The sequence below is a fragment of the Macrobrachium nipponense genome, chromosome 18 (assembly GCF_015104395.2).
Source record: "Macrobrachium nipponense isolate FS-2020 chromosome 18, ASM1510439v2, whole genome shotgun sequence".
In the NCBI taxonomy this organism is placed as follows: Eukaryota; Metazoa; Arthropoda; class Malacostraca; order Decapoda; family Palaemonidae; genus Macrobrachium; species Macrobrachium nipponense.
Genome location: NC_087211.1, coordinates 77,061,788 through 77,073,321, shown reverse-complemented (window position 1 = coordinate 77,073,321; position 11,534 = coordinate 77,061,788). Strand labels below are relative to the sequence as shown.

Sequence of the window (11,534 nt, the reverse complement as noted above, 5' to 3'; positions counted from 1 at the left end):
ATTTGGAAAGGTAAATCCACAGTAGTATGTCTGTTGGTTTTGTTATTCAAAATATAAAGCAGAAAGCTTTCGATGACCTGCACGGTCCTCCTTGTTAATTAGGACCGTGCAGGTCATCGAGAGCTTTCTGCTCTGTATTTTAAATAGCAAAACCAACAGACATACTACTGTGGATTTACTTTTCCATTTTATTGACTCATATGATTATGAGTTTTCTTTGAATCATTTATTTCATATTTCTACGGTATACTTATTTTACCGTACTGTACCTACTTCTCTGTCTGATGTCGCCCATGGGCATGTAGTATTCTGCTATGGGCATGAAATGATGAAGCGATTGGTTATTATACTATTACTGACCAGTGTCAGTGAGTATAAACCATTAGACACCACTACTGACTGACATACGTCACCTCCTTTGTGTATGGACTAAGCATGCTTTAATTCCAGAACATAGGTCTAACCTGGCAATAAATTAATCCCAAGATTTCCTCTACGGATTGATCACACCCCCTTCACCCACTGACAAATACCTGGGCTATAACTTGAAAGCCACGCTAGGAAATGACTACTTCTTGGAAGTAACTCCACTTGTATCCTAATCATTATTTGGCTTCGAAGACCTCTGTGGACTGACCAACTTCAGACCAAGAAATAAGATGACACGGATATCCTTTGCTTACTAATTAATCCCCGGGCTTATCCCAAACTCTTATATTTCTAGGGAGAAGTATGAGCCCTTGGCTGCATCACAGCGTGCTTTCATAGAATGACAGTACAATAGGTTTTGACCTTGGTTTCATTAATTCGAAGCCACTGTAAACTTTACTGGATAATTCAGCTCTTGAGTTGTAGTCCCTACCCTTTTGCCGACTGTCCCATACCGGGTCTAGGTGCCTGAGGCGATTTACCTGCATCAGGCAGTCAGACCCTCTTTTCATACTGACATCTGTTCTTATAACCTGCCCAACTGAAGGCTACCCTACCCTTTTCATTATTCCTGCTATCTTTAGAAAGAAAATTGCTATAGAAATAAAAACAAAGATAAAGGGAGGCATTCTAGATGCAGTGTTTATATATTAGCGGTAGTGGGCAGATTTCCCCTGAAGATGTAAAGTTCAGGCAAAACAGCCGCAGTCTTTGAGAAAATAAGTGTCATAAATGGATGACAGCGAAATTGGCCAATAAAACTAATCTGGGAATATTGGATGGACCACTTATATTATCCAGCACACCACCAACTTCTAATGGGTTCTGTGAGACAAGTAACATTAGTAATTTGTAGTTAGTAGTATGGTTATAACAAGAGAGTGAATAAGCTAATAACAAAAGGTCCAAACAGAATAGAATCTTTAGTAAAAATAGCGATTGTCACCTAGCTGACGTGTTATTACGAAAATAACCAAACTAGATCCCTTGGTTCTGCTGTATGTAATTCTACGCCAGTTTATCACGCGTATTGCATCAGTCACAAATATGTGAAGTAGTAATCATTATAATTTTTGGATGCAACCTAATTTCTTGGCGGTTTTCGATAGAAATCATTTAAATTTTACTTTTGTCGCTAGAGGAGGGAGAGAGTAAAGCTAAGATAATAAACTATGATTTTCAGTCAAGGCTAGAAGAGGCAAGAATGTTTAACACCAATAAAAAAGAACAGAACGAAATTGGAAGGAGTTTACACCAACAATTGCATTGCCGATATAGTATTATGGTGTCAAAAATTAGGTGTGAGACTTTGAACTTCCAGAGACTAAACCTGGTTGCATGAAAATGACTTAATTTCGGATACAGCTTTCTGGAGGATTCCTGGCTACAAAGCAAATTCAGTTTATGCTTGTATGGCATAATGACTTTTGTTCCGCCAAACAAGTCTGCCAGTGCAGTTTTTTCTCTCTCTCTCTCTCTCTCTCTCTTAAGAAAGGGGAAAATTACATTGGAAGCTGGGGTTGCAAGTGCATGAAATGAATAATTTTGAGCAGAAACGAAAAAGGAGAAATCAGTAAACACATTCAAACGCAGCCAATTACATTTTGCATATTTATTTATATGTCCCTGGCGGTTGGAAAACTCAGTCTAGAAATTAATATTAATTTGCTCTCTAAATTATTATCAGTACATTCACCCATAACCAAATTTAAAACAAAATTCTCATTACTCAAACCGACTGGTAAGATTTTTTTTATATTACGGTAATGCAATCATTATATATTCATATATATATATATATATATATATATATATATATATATATATATATATATATATATATATATATATATAAATCATCAATTATATGCGAATTCGTATTTATGTTATGATAAGTTTCCTAAGCGAAATGTTTTGTCTTGAAACAAATAACAAACAAAAATCCAGATGTCGCCACCAGCCTTTCAAGGATTCAAGAGCAAAACTTCAAACTTTGCCAACTTATAACTGAGATCCACCTTCCTTGTTTTCCTTAGACCGTCGTATTAGCAGCAAGCTACTTGACTGCTTTTCTGTTTATACATTTGCTTGACATCCCTCACAAGCGTGGTTGCTCGCGTATTTCTTGTGTTTGTGAGGTATACCGATTAGTATTCTTCGCTGATTTAGAGCAGTCTTGCGTTGAAAAAACAGGATGTGATGGTAAGTGATCTTTTCACTCTTGAATTTAGTTACCCTAACTATTTCCAGGGGAAATCGGGTGTCCGTAGGGGTAGGGGGAAGCTACGATGATAGTTACTTTTGTGTAGGGTGAAGTATGGGAGATTATCTTCTTTCCCTCTGTTTTCTTTATTCTAGATACACAAATTTTATAATTATCAGTGGAAAATATTAAACAGCCCGACGTGACTATGGTTATATTAAAAAAAATGACTTGAGTGTATTTTTTAATTCTATCGGACATCCGTTTCAGGTTCACAGTAAATTTTTCATATGGTTTTTCTAGCCAACTCCCGAGAAGGTTAGTAAAAGCTTATCGTACAGACGGTTTTGGGAATTTTTTTTTTTCTTATGATGCCTGAAGTAACAAAGTTTACCATGCCGAAAGATATAGGAAGGAATGGGAAAAGGAGAGCTGGGCATTTGGATGGTTAGCCGGTGGAATGCTAGACTGAAAGTCTCATAAGTATGTGATAAATGATAGTCACTTGATCAACTAGCCAGTCACGACGGAACAATTTCGTGGTCACTGGTCAGTTTGTAAGAAATGCGATTACAGGAGTTAGGTAGATTGTTGTTTAATTGGAAAATTTATTTATTTTTTTTTTTTTTTTGATTTTTTTTTTTTTTAGTAAGTGTGAACTAGAATGGCGGTCTTTTTTAATGTTTTCTGTTTTCAGATTAGCAGCACATTAGCCTCTTATGTTGGATTTTTGCAGTTTAGGTTATATTCCTTGGTAGATCTAGGGTACTTATCCGCGGCGGCCTAGACTCTGGCAGTTGCGGTTTTTCTATGCAGTTTTACTTACTGAACAAGAATTTTAAGTAATATTTATTCAGAAGACTGTAACCCCCCAGGGGCCAGTACTAAACACGGCGAAATACATTGGACGCCCCAATCTCTAGTGGATGTCGCATCCGCGGTTACGTTCCTTGCAGTCCGTGCGGACTGCTTCTGTAGAAATACCACTAGAAATACCACTCGCTGAAGTATAAACTGTTTGGAGTCTGCGATGGATCTTCGAATAATGAACCTCAAAATCTGCTGTAAACCCTTCCGCCATTATATTTTAACTAAGTTCGTATATGTAATGGGTGGTTGGCTTTGTTAGGTACCTGGTGGTTTTCCCGAAATACTTGGCAGTCTTGGGTCCAAAAATACTTGGTACAAAAAAGTTATCTATCAAAAGGTTATGAAAAAATTTGAAAAATTAATAACGTTAAGTTACTGGTGACCCTTAGACCAAACTTAAATTTAATGAAAATGGCATGTATTACCATATCGCTATCATTTATGGTAAATATCCTTCAGACTTATAAAGTTTAAAAAACATTAGGTATACCAACGATTAAGGATTTTTATCAAAGCATATCTGAAATGAAACTTGTGGTTGCATGGCTTTCTTAGGTCCTAAGCAATACTCATTTTGTGAGTGCGCGCTCGCTCGCACGCAACATTGCAGTTTTTCCAACTTTGTGGAACCGCTCCGTATAGGTTAGGTAAAGGTCTGGATTTCATTGAAGTTACGTTTTTGAAGTTTGTCATAAACTCGGCAAAAATACTATCTTAAGTGCATTGGAGATTGAGATCACCCCCATGGCCTTGCTGTAGCGAGATGCAGAGTTAGCTGTTCGTACCTCTTGGTTTTATTGCATGAAATGTTGCTAATATTTTTTGTGCGGTGTATTTTCTGTTGCAGCAATAATTTAAGTGCAGCTCCACAATGTGGTGGGTATTTATCACTTAAAACACGGCTTGGGGAAACAGGACCCAATTTCCATCAACTCTAATTACCTTTTAGAGGTGAACAGGTGATAGGAAGCCCGTAAAAAGATGTAATACTCGTACTTGACCATAAATTTTGAAACTAAAATTAGGGTAATATTTCAGAAGCATTCGGCACTGGATATTTAAAAAAATAAACCTGCATGGAAAGAGCATGTGAAAAGCTAGATAAATAGTCATTATAATAGTGAACGGGGTGGAATTAAAAAATGAACTTGATAAGTTTTTAACTAATTTTTCCAAAGTCGGGAGAGATGTTTTCTCTACGGTAATGTTTGCTTCAAATGAGCCCTTTAACTCACTTTCTTACCCAAATAAAAGCAGTTCCAGTTACTCATTATTGGCCGAGAGATGACATAGTTATGACGTTATGAGTTTCATAAAATATGAACGACTTCAGTCGATAACTAAATTTCTCTAGGATTTCAGCGGAGTAATAGTTACCTGTCCAGACTCCAGTGCCCACTGGTATCCTTGTTTGACTGAATACTTCGAATAATGAAGGAAAAACCGGCATTTTGTCTTAAACTAGCTATGGCAGAGGCAGTGGCTGGCCCCCTCTGGCATTAATTTTGACAGACCATCGATTTCCTACAGATTGTTTGCAGTGCAATGTGGGTTACGGTGAATTTTATCATTTTTCTAGAGGTGGTAAAGAAGTTGTGATTGAAAATGCTCAGACTTGATTTAATTCCAAAGCTAAAACGCTGCGAGTGTTGTGGAGCTATTTGTTGGATCGAATACAACATGAACGCCTTTAGGTGTGATCGTTCTGTAGTGACGAAAGGACGTCTGCGTAAGCGATGTAATTTTAGTGTTTCCTTGTCTAAAGGAACTTGGTTTGAAAAATCCCATGTGTTTTGAAGTTAATTTTAAGTTTTAAGTTATGGTGTAGTCCTAACTTTTCTTATAAATTGGCTGAAGGGAAATTGCAGCTTTCCCAAGCGACAATGTGATTGGGCTTCTTTTTGCCGAGAGTTTCACGATAAGTTGGGTTTTCAGAAAGTGGCAAGATAGGTGATGTCTGTTGAGATCGACGAATCTAAATTTGGGGGAAAAAAAGTAAAGTATATCTTAATTTTACCAGACCACTAAGCTGGCCCGAAGGATTATGCATTTTTTTACGTGGCTAGGATATTACCACCAACTGGTCACCTAGCAACGGGACCTACAGCTTATTGTGGGATCCGAACCACACTATATAGAGAAATTAATTTCTATCACCAGAAATAAATTCCTGTGATAACTCGCTGGCCGAGCCGGGATGCGAACTTCGGACCATCGGATTGGCAGCCGAGCGCGAAAACCACTCGTCCAGCGAGGAACATGAAATTTGGGAAGAGAAAATATTATGTTGGTAGGGTTATTGATGGGCAGTGGGTGTTTGGTTTAATGTCGTTAAACAAGGCTGTTTTTTTGTGCCAGTGAAGGGTAGGTCAGCAGAAACATTGCTGCCCATTATATAGGAATTTATTGAGCCTGGTACGACAGTAGTGAGCGACTGCTGGAAGGCTTATAATTGCTTAAAAGGAGTTAGGGTACCAGCACTTTTAAAGTGAACCACTCCCTAAATTTTGTGGAGCCTGTGTGACCCTTGTGCACACAAATACCATAGAAAGAAGGTGGAGGGATGGGAAGAGTTTGGTCCCAAAGTATGGACGACGGAAACACAAATGGGTAGGGTATCTGTGCAACGTATTCTAAGCTATTCTACAATGACTACAAAATAAGTCTGCATTATTTTCTATTGGAAGCTGCATTATTATATCCAACTCCATAATATTATGGTAAGTAGGCCTATATTTTTGTAATTTTTTTTTTGTCCACCGTTCATCCTATAACTTAATATAGTGGCGAAGGGGGGGGGGGGGGGGGGGGGGGGGGGGGGGGGGGGGGGTTGGGGGGGGGGGGGGGGGGGGGGGGGGGGAGGGGGTCGCAGGGGCTTCGACCCCAACCCCTGCTAGGTGAGGATACGGCTTTTAAGTTAGGTTAGGTGGGGAATGTTAGGTTAGCTTGTGATCTTGTCTATTATTATTATTATTGCTGCAAAGCAATCCTTACTGGTATTTCCACACCCAAAACTCCCGATCCCAACTGGTGGCCCCCAATCTTGTTGGGTGGAAAAGGGGGTTTAGATAACATTTCTTAGAGATTAGATTCATTGAAAATACACCATGAAGTGAAGGATTGTGGTGTTTTTTTTTTTTTTTTTTTTTTTTTTTTTACAAAATGGCGAAGCGGCTCGCTTCTGAAGAATTACTAAAAACGTTAATATTGCAGCTGCTCCAAATTGTAATTTAAAGTTCTTTAGAATAATTTGTTGCGTTAATTTGGTCCTTGGCGGTTGATAAAGGAGGGTGGTAATGCGCTTGTGAAATTTTTCCGCAACGAGTTTTAAATTGAAGGTTGAATTTGACATACGTAGTTCTGCCTTAGGTTTATTGTTCTGTTATCAATTTCGATGTATGTTGTAACCTGTTGGCTAAAATTAGTATATTGACTCAATGGATACAGGGGCGTCATCTGGTCTTAATTGTGTTGGGGGGGGGGAGCGGCATTCTGAAAATTATATGGTTAATATTGATAGGCGAAGCAAGGCTATGCAGCTCATGAACATGATTTGGTATATTTTATTGTCATATGAATATATAAAGCTATTAAGGGAAAAGGGTGACTTGATTTATCAATATTAGTCAGTCAAGTCTTGGTCTACATACTATTGCAGATTGGCAAAAATACGGTGCAATAGTCATCTGACATCCTCCTCAATATGCAGTTCCACTTAACTCTGTGGTGAATGATCAATATTGAATATTAAAAAATAAGTAATAAGGATAAAAAACTCTATGTATGGTGCAGTATATTATAGGTTTTATAGGACTCCATTGTCTAAATTAAGTGTCCTGTAACAATAAAATACTTTTACTCCAATGTAGGTTTAAATATATAAGGTTAGGAGTAGTAGCGAAAGAGGTAATAAATATTGAATGACAAGAATGAGAATGTGCTACCTGTGACAGTACTAGTGGAAGAGCAAGAGAAATTATAGGGGAAAAGACTGAAAGAACAGATTGCTGAATGTATGAAATGGAAATTTCGCAATCGATAAGTTGGAAGATAATAGTGGTGGATAAAAATGCATGAAGAAATTAATTTGTGGGCACCTCTTCATGGATTTAAGCATTTGTACCTTTTAAGAAACTGCTTAGATGCAGGAAATATGAAGCTTGCAGGCAACTGTTGCAAGAGTTGGCGTTTGCAGACTTAATCTGTAAACAACAATGGGATGCATTAGTCAAAATTTAAATGACCATCTTATCACAAACCTAGTTACAAATTACATAATCTATATTTTAATATTTTAGACTTGAGTATACAATTCCAGCATCTGTTACATAAAACTTAGTTGGGGGAAAATTGATAAGTTTTCCCCCCTTTGAATAAAAAGGGGGGATGATGTCCTCCCCCCACCCCAGATGACTCCCATGGATGGAAGGAAGTCAAAGATCGCAAAAGAATGAGGCATACTGAGTAAGTCTGAATTTTTAAAATCATACCCAAATGGACCATATAGCAGGGTAGGCTTAAATCTTTTTTCAAGGTATTCACAGCTTGGCTATTTCATATAAGGGTAGTTAATCGTGAAAAAACAATGCATATCTTGAGTTCTCTCTTTGCCAGTAATGAAAGCAGTAGTAGTCCCATTGCTTGTACTGATTGGCTGAAAGCTACCGATCATTACCTTTTAAAGTTAAATATTAAATTAACACCTGCTTGTATTTCTTAGCTGATAACTCTAAAGGCAGCTTAAAGCTGTGGATGCAGAGATCTGTAGTAATTAACGACCTGAGTAAATGAGTACCATGCAAGTTTCTAGTGAATTTGTATTTCCGTAAAGTTTACAAATTAGTATGTGTTTTTTGGGCAGTTGGTAAATTTAATGTTAAACAGATATAGCTCACTGGTCAGCAGATAGGCTTAAACTGTAGTTTTGATTTTGTGTAACAGGATTTTGGTGGTAAAAAATGGAAAATTTTAAGTTTTTGTAAATATTTGCAATATTTTGTCGTTCCTAAAATTTCTTTTTCATCCGCTGATATATTTAATCTTATCAGAATAACTTCAAAAATTTCTGTTTTAGATAACTTTAGATTTAAATTGTATTGCCATGTTTGATATGCAGTGACCACGGGCTCCAGTAGGAAGCATGAAATTTAAAAGACCGGTAATGAATACATGTAATAAAGCATGGAAATCTTTATAATTTCTTTTAAATTTATATTTTTTCAAAACTGCATTGATCACTTGACATACTGTCCGGCAACTGAACCACCGATATCTTGGCAGGGAAGGATTTAGACACTCCCTGCTATGGCAGGAGAGTTTGAAGTTATGTCGTTAGCATTATTCATGTGAACACTATAGCACTTAATTGTTCGCAGGCACTGCACAGTGTGTACTCAGTATTTTACTCATTGGTTTGCATCTTCTTCCTGATGAAGTGTTAGTCTGTGTAAAATATTTTATCAAAACTGGAAAGGTTTAAAGTTTTTTCTTTAAATTTCAGGTGCTGTGGCTTTCCTTCTGCCATGAAGATTGTCGTAATTGACTGATTTTACAAGCAGCAGAAAGTTCTACCCTTGTACGGAGAATGGATTCATCTAAACATCTGTTCGCGAAGCTCTAAAGAACCAAGTGGAACTATCCATCTTCTATATAAATTATTAAATAGTATACCTTGATAGACATGGAAATGGCCATGAATTTAAGTTTCAAGAATTTTCCATCAAAAGATCTGATGCCTAACTGAAGATGTGAAAATAGTATCAAGGAGTTAAAATCCACAAAAATACACCTAGGATTTTTAATGAAGGTGAGAGCAGTTCGTGGTTTATTCACATAAGGGATTCATCAAAAAGAACCCAATGTTTTAACAGGTGGATGTAACTTCCTGAATTTGCGTTAAGAATATGCCTTCTCTAAGAGTGTTGACGTGCAGCAACTATATATAACTTCATTGGCATATTCCTTCAAATATAGTGTGCCTGCCTCTTAACAAATGGTTTGAGTAAAAACTTTTGAAATATAAAAGCTTCAATTTAGGTCTGGTGAAAGACTCAGTGTAAATATGCCTAATCAATAAATTTAACGTAAGGATATCGTAATTGTTTTAGGGTATTGGTTTAGATTTTCAACCATAATGAAGCACTGAGTGAGCATTTGGGCGTCTTCATCCTGTTAGTCTTGCTTGGAAGGCTGTGTAAGGTTATTACCACCTCATAAGGTGGGAAGGCTGTGTAAGGTTATTACCCCACTTGCAAGCAAACCAATTTAAGTTTCTGATGCTTAGAAGCCTGTGTAAGTGTTAGTGCTTCAATCACTGGTGTCAGATAGCTGTTGAAGGGTAAATCTTTCAGTCAAGCTCTGTAGTTATTGCTATGGCTTTAGCAGTACAAAGCTGTCAAGGTAGATTTGATAAAATATTCATTTTTTCTGATTTACTCTGGGTTGAGACAGCTCTTCAAAGTAGGCAATTTTCATAGGGTAACCCTATGCATGTCATCTACTGCCATTTGAAGAGTTAAGTTGTAGGGTGGACCATTTAGCTAATTTGGCTGGAAATGCAATTAAATTTGAATGTAATTTACACCTAATCGGATATCTAAGTTATAGGTAGGACTGGCAGTACATCCTGTGGCTTTCAAGCAGAAGGTTGATAAGAGAAAGACTTGGACCTATTAGCTTTAATATGAAGACTAGAAAGTTTTCACAGCTAGCTTGACTAGCTTTATAATCTAACAATAGATTAAGATTATATTTTATTTCCAGATAGGCCTTATGGGTGTCAATCAGTAGTTTTATGGGTTGTACAAAGTGCATTGTAAATGTTCTTCCCAAACCACTTGCAGGAAATAGTGTAGGTCTTCAAGTTGACTGCTTAGGGTAATAGCTTATCTTATTCCTGAAAAAATAGTTTCATAGATTTTTGACAAGCCATTTATCTTGGAAAAAAGATTCATAGTTTCATAGGATAGGTCGAAATTTTTTTCGAATACCTTTGTAGAGCTAAGATTACTTTGAATAGTTACTGGGAGTGTTCAGTAGCTTATGTATTAATGTATTAACATTTAAACAGTAACTTGATAGCAGTTTAATATAATTTAATTTGGCCTTGAGGCTTAAACACAAAATGATTTATTCAGAATCTGTTACAGTAGCAGCCATTAGGTTTAGATTCCAATGTCTGTGTTCAGTTACGTTCTTTTATCAGTTAATAGGGAAGGGTAGGGGGAAGTGTAAAATGCCATAGGCTATAGTAACATGCAGGCCAAAATATCTTTGTAGTATAAAACGTAAACTTTAAATTCCTGTGTTGTAATCGCGAAGGCTGATGCTAAACTGAAATGTTAAAACAGTGTTAAGGAGTTTATTATTTATAATAAAGTTAATTGAAGCAAGAGAGCGTAGTTTCCGGATGATTCAAGTAAAAAATCTTATCAAAATGGATCCTGTATCAAACAGGTGAAGATGTTTTTTTATATTTGCATCAAAAATATGCTTCCTCTAATGGTGTCAGAGTAACAGACACAACAAGGGCTTTAAAAGAAAAGAGAATAAGGCTGTCTAGTAGTATCTAGGAAATATGTATTTTCCACTATAAATGGTCTGATGACAAACTAAGATGTGAAGGAAGTGAGTGGGATTTTCATTAAAGAAAATTAATCTCTAACTGAAACTTGAAAGATAGTATATCCTAAATTATCCTAAATGTTCAGTATTGGTCCAGATTTTCAACCGTAATGAAGCACTAAGTAGACATTTTTATTTTTTCATGCTAACTTTCTTCAAATTAATCCTTGGACTTCTTACATCTATTAGTTTTAACTAATTTTGTTAGCAAGTTAGTCTTTTGTCATCACACCTGAAAGATTTACCCCTTGCTGGCAAGTGAATTGGTGTGATAGCAGTTTCAGATGCTTGTAAGGAAGTGTCACCATCCTATGGTGTCTAATATAAGGTTTTTTAAGTAGTATTGTAATTCTTTTGTACCTTTATTTTCGACATTGTTGTAATTAGGTCTTGTTTTGATGCTATGGTT

The 11,534-nt window shown here is 36.7% G+C and overlaps 1 long non-coding RNA gene across 1 annotated transcript; it reads left to right on the top strand.

Annotated features, from left to right (window-relative positions):
• The first annotated feature begins 2,474 nt into the window (after nucleotides 1-2,474).
• Nucleotides 2,475-11,113, top strand: LOC135197220 (uncharacterized). The gene is made up of 2 exons (XR_010310579.1): nucleotides 2,475-2,631; nucleotides 9,003-11,113. It is a non-coding gene; the product is annotated as an uncharacterized LOC135197220 (long non-coding RNA).
• The last annotated feature ends 421 nt before the right edge of the window (nucleotides 11,114-11,534 follow it).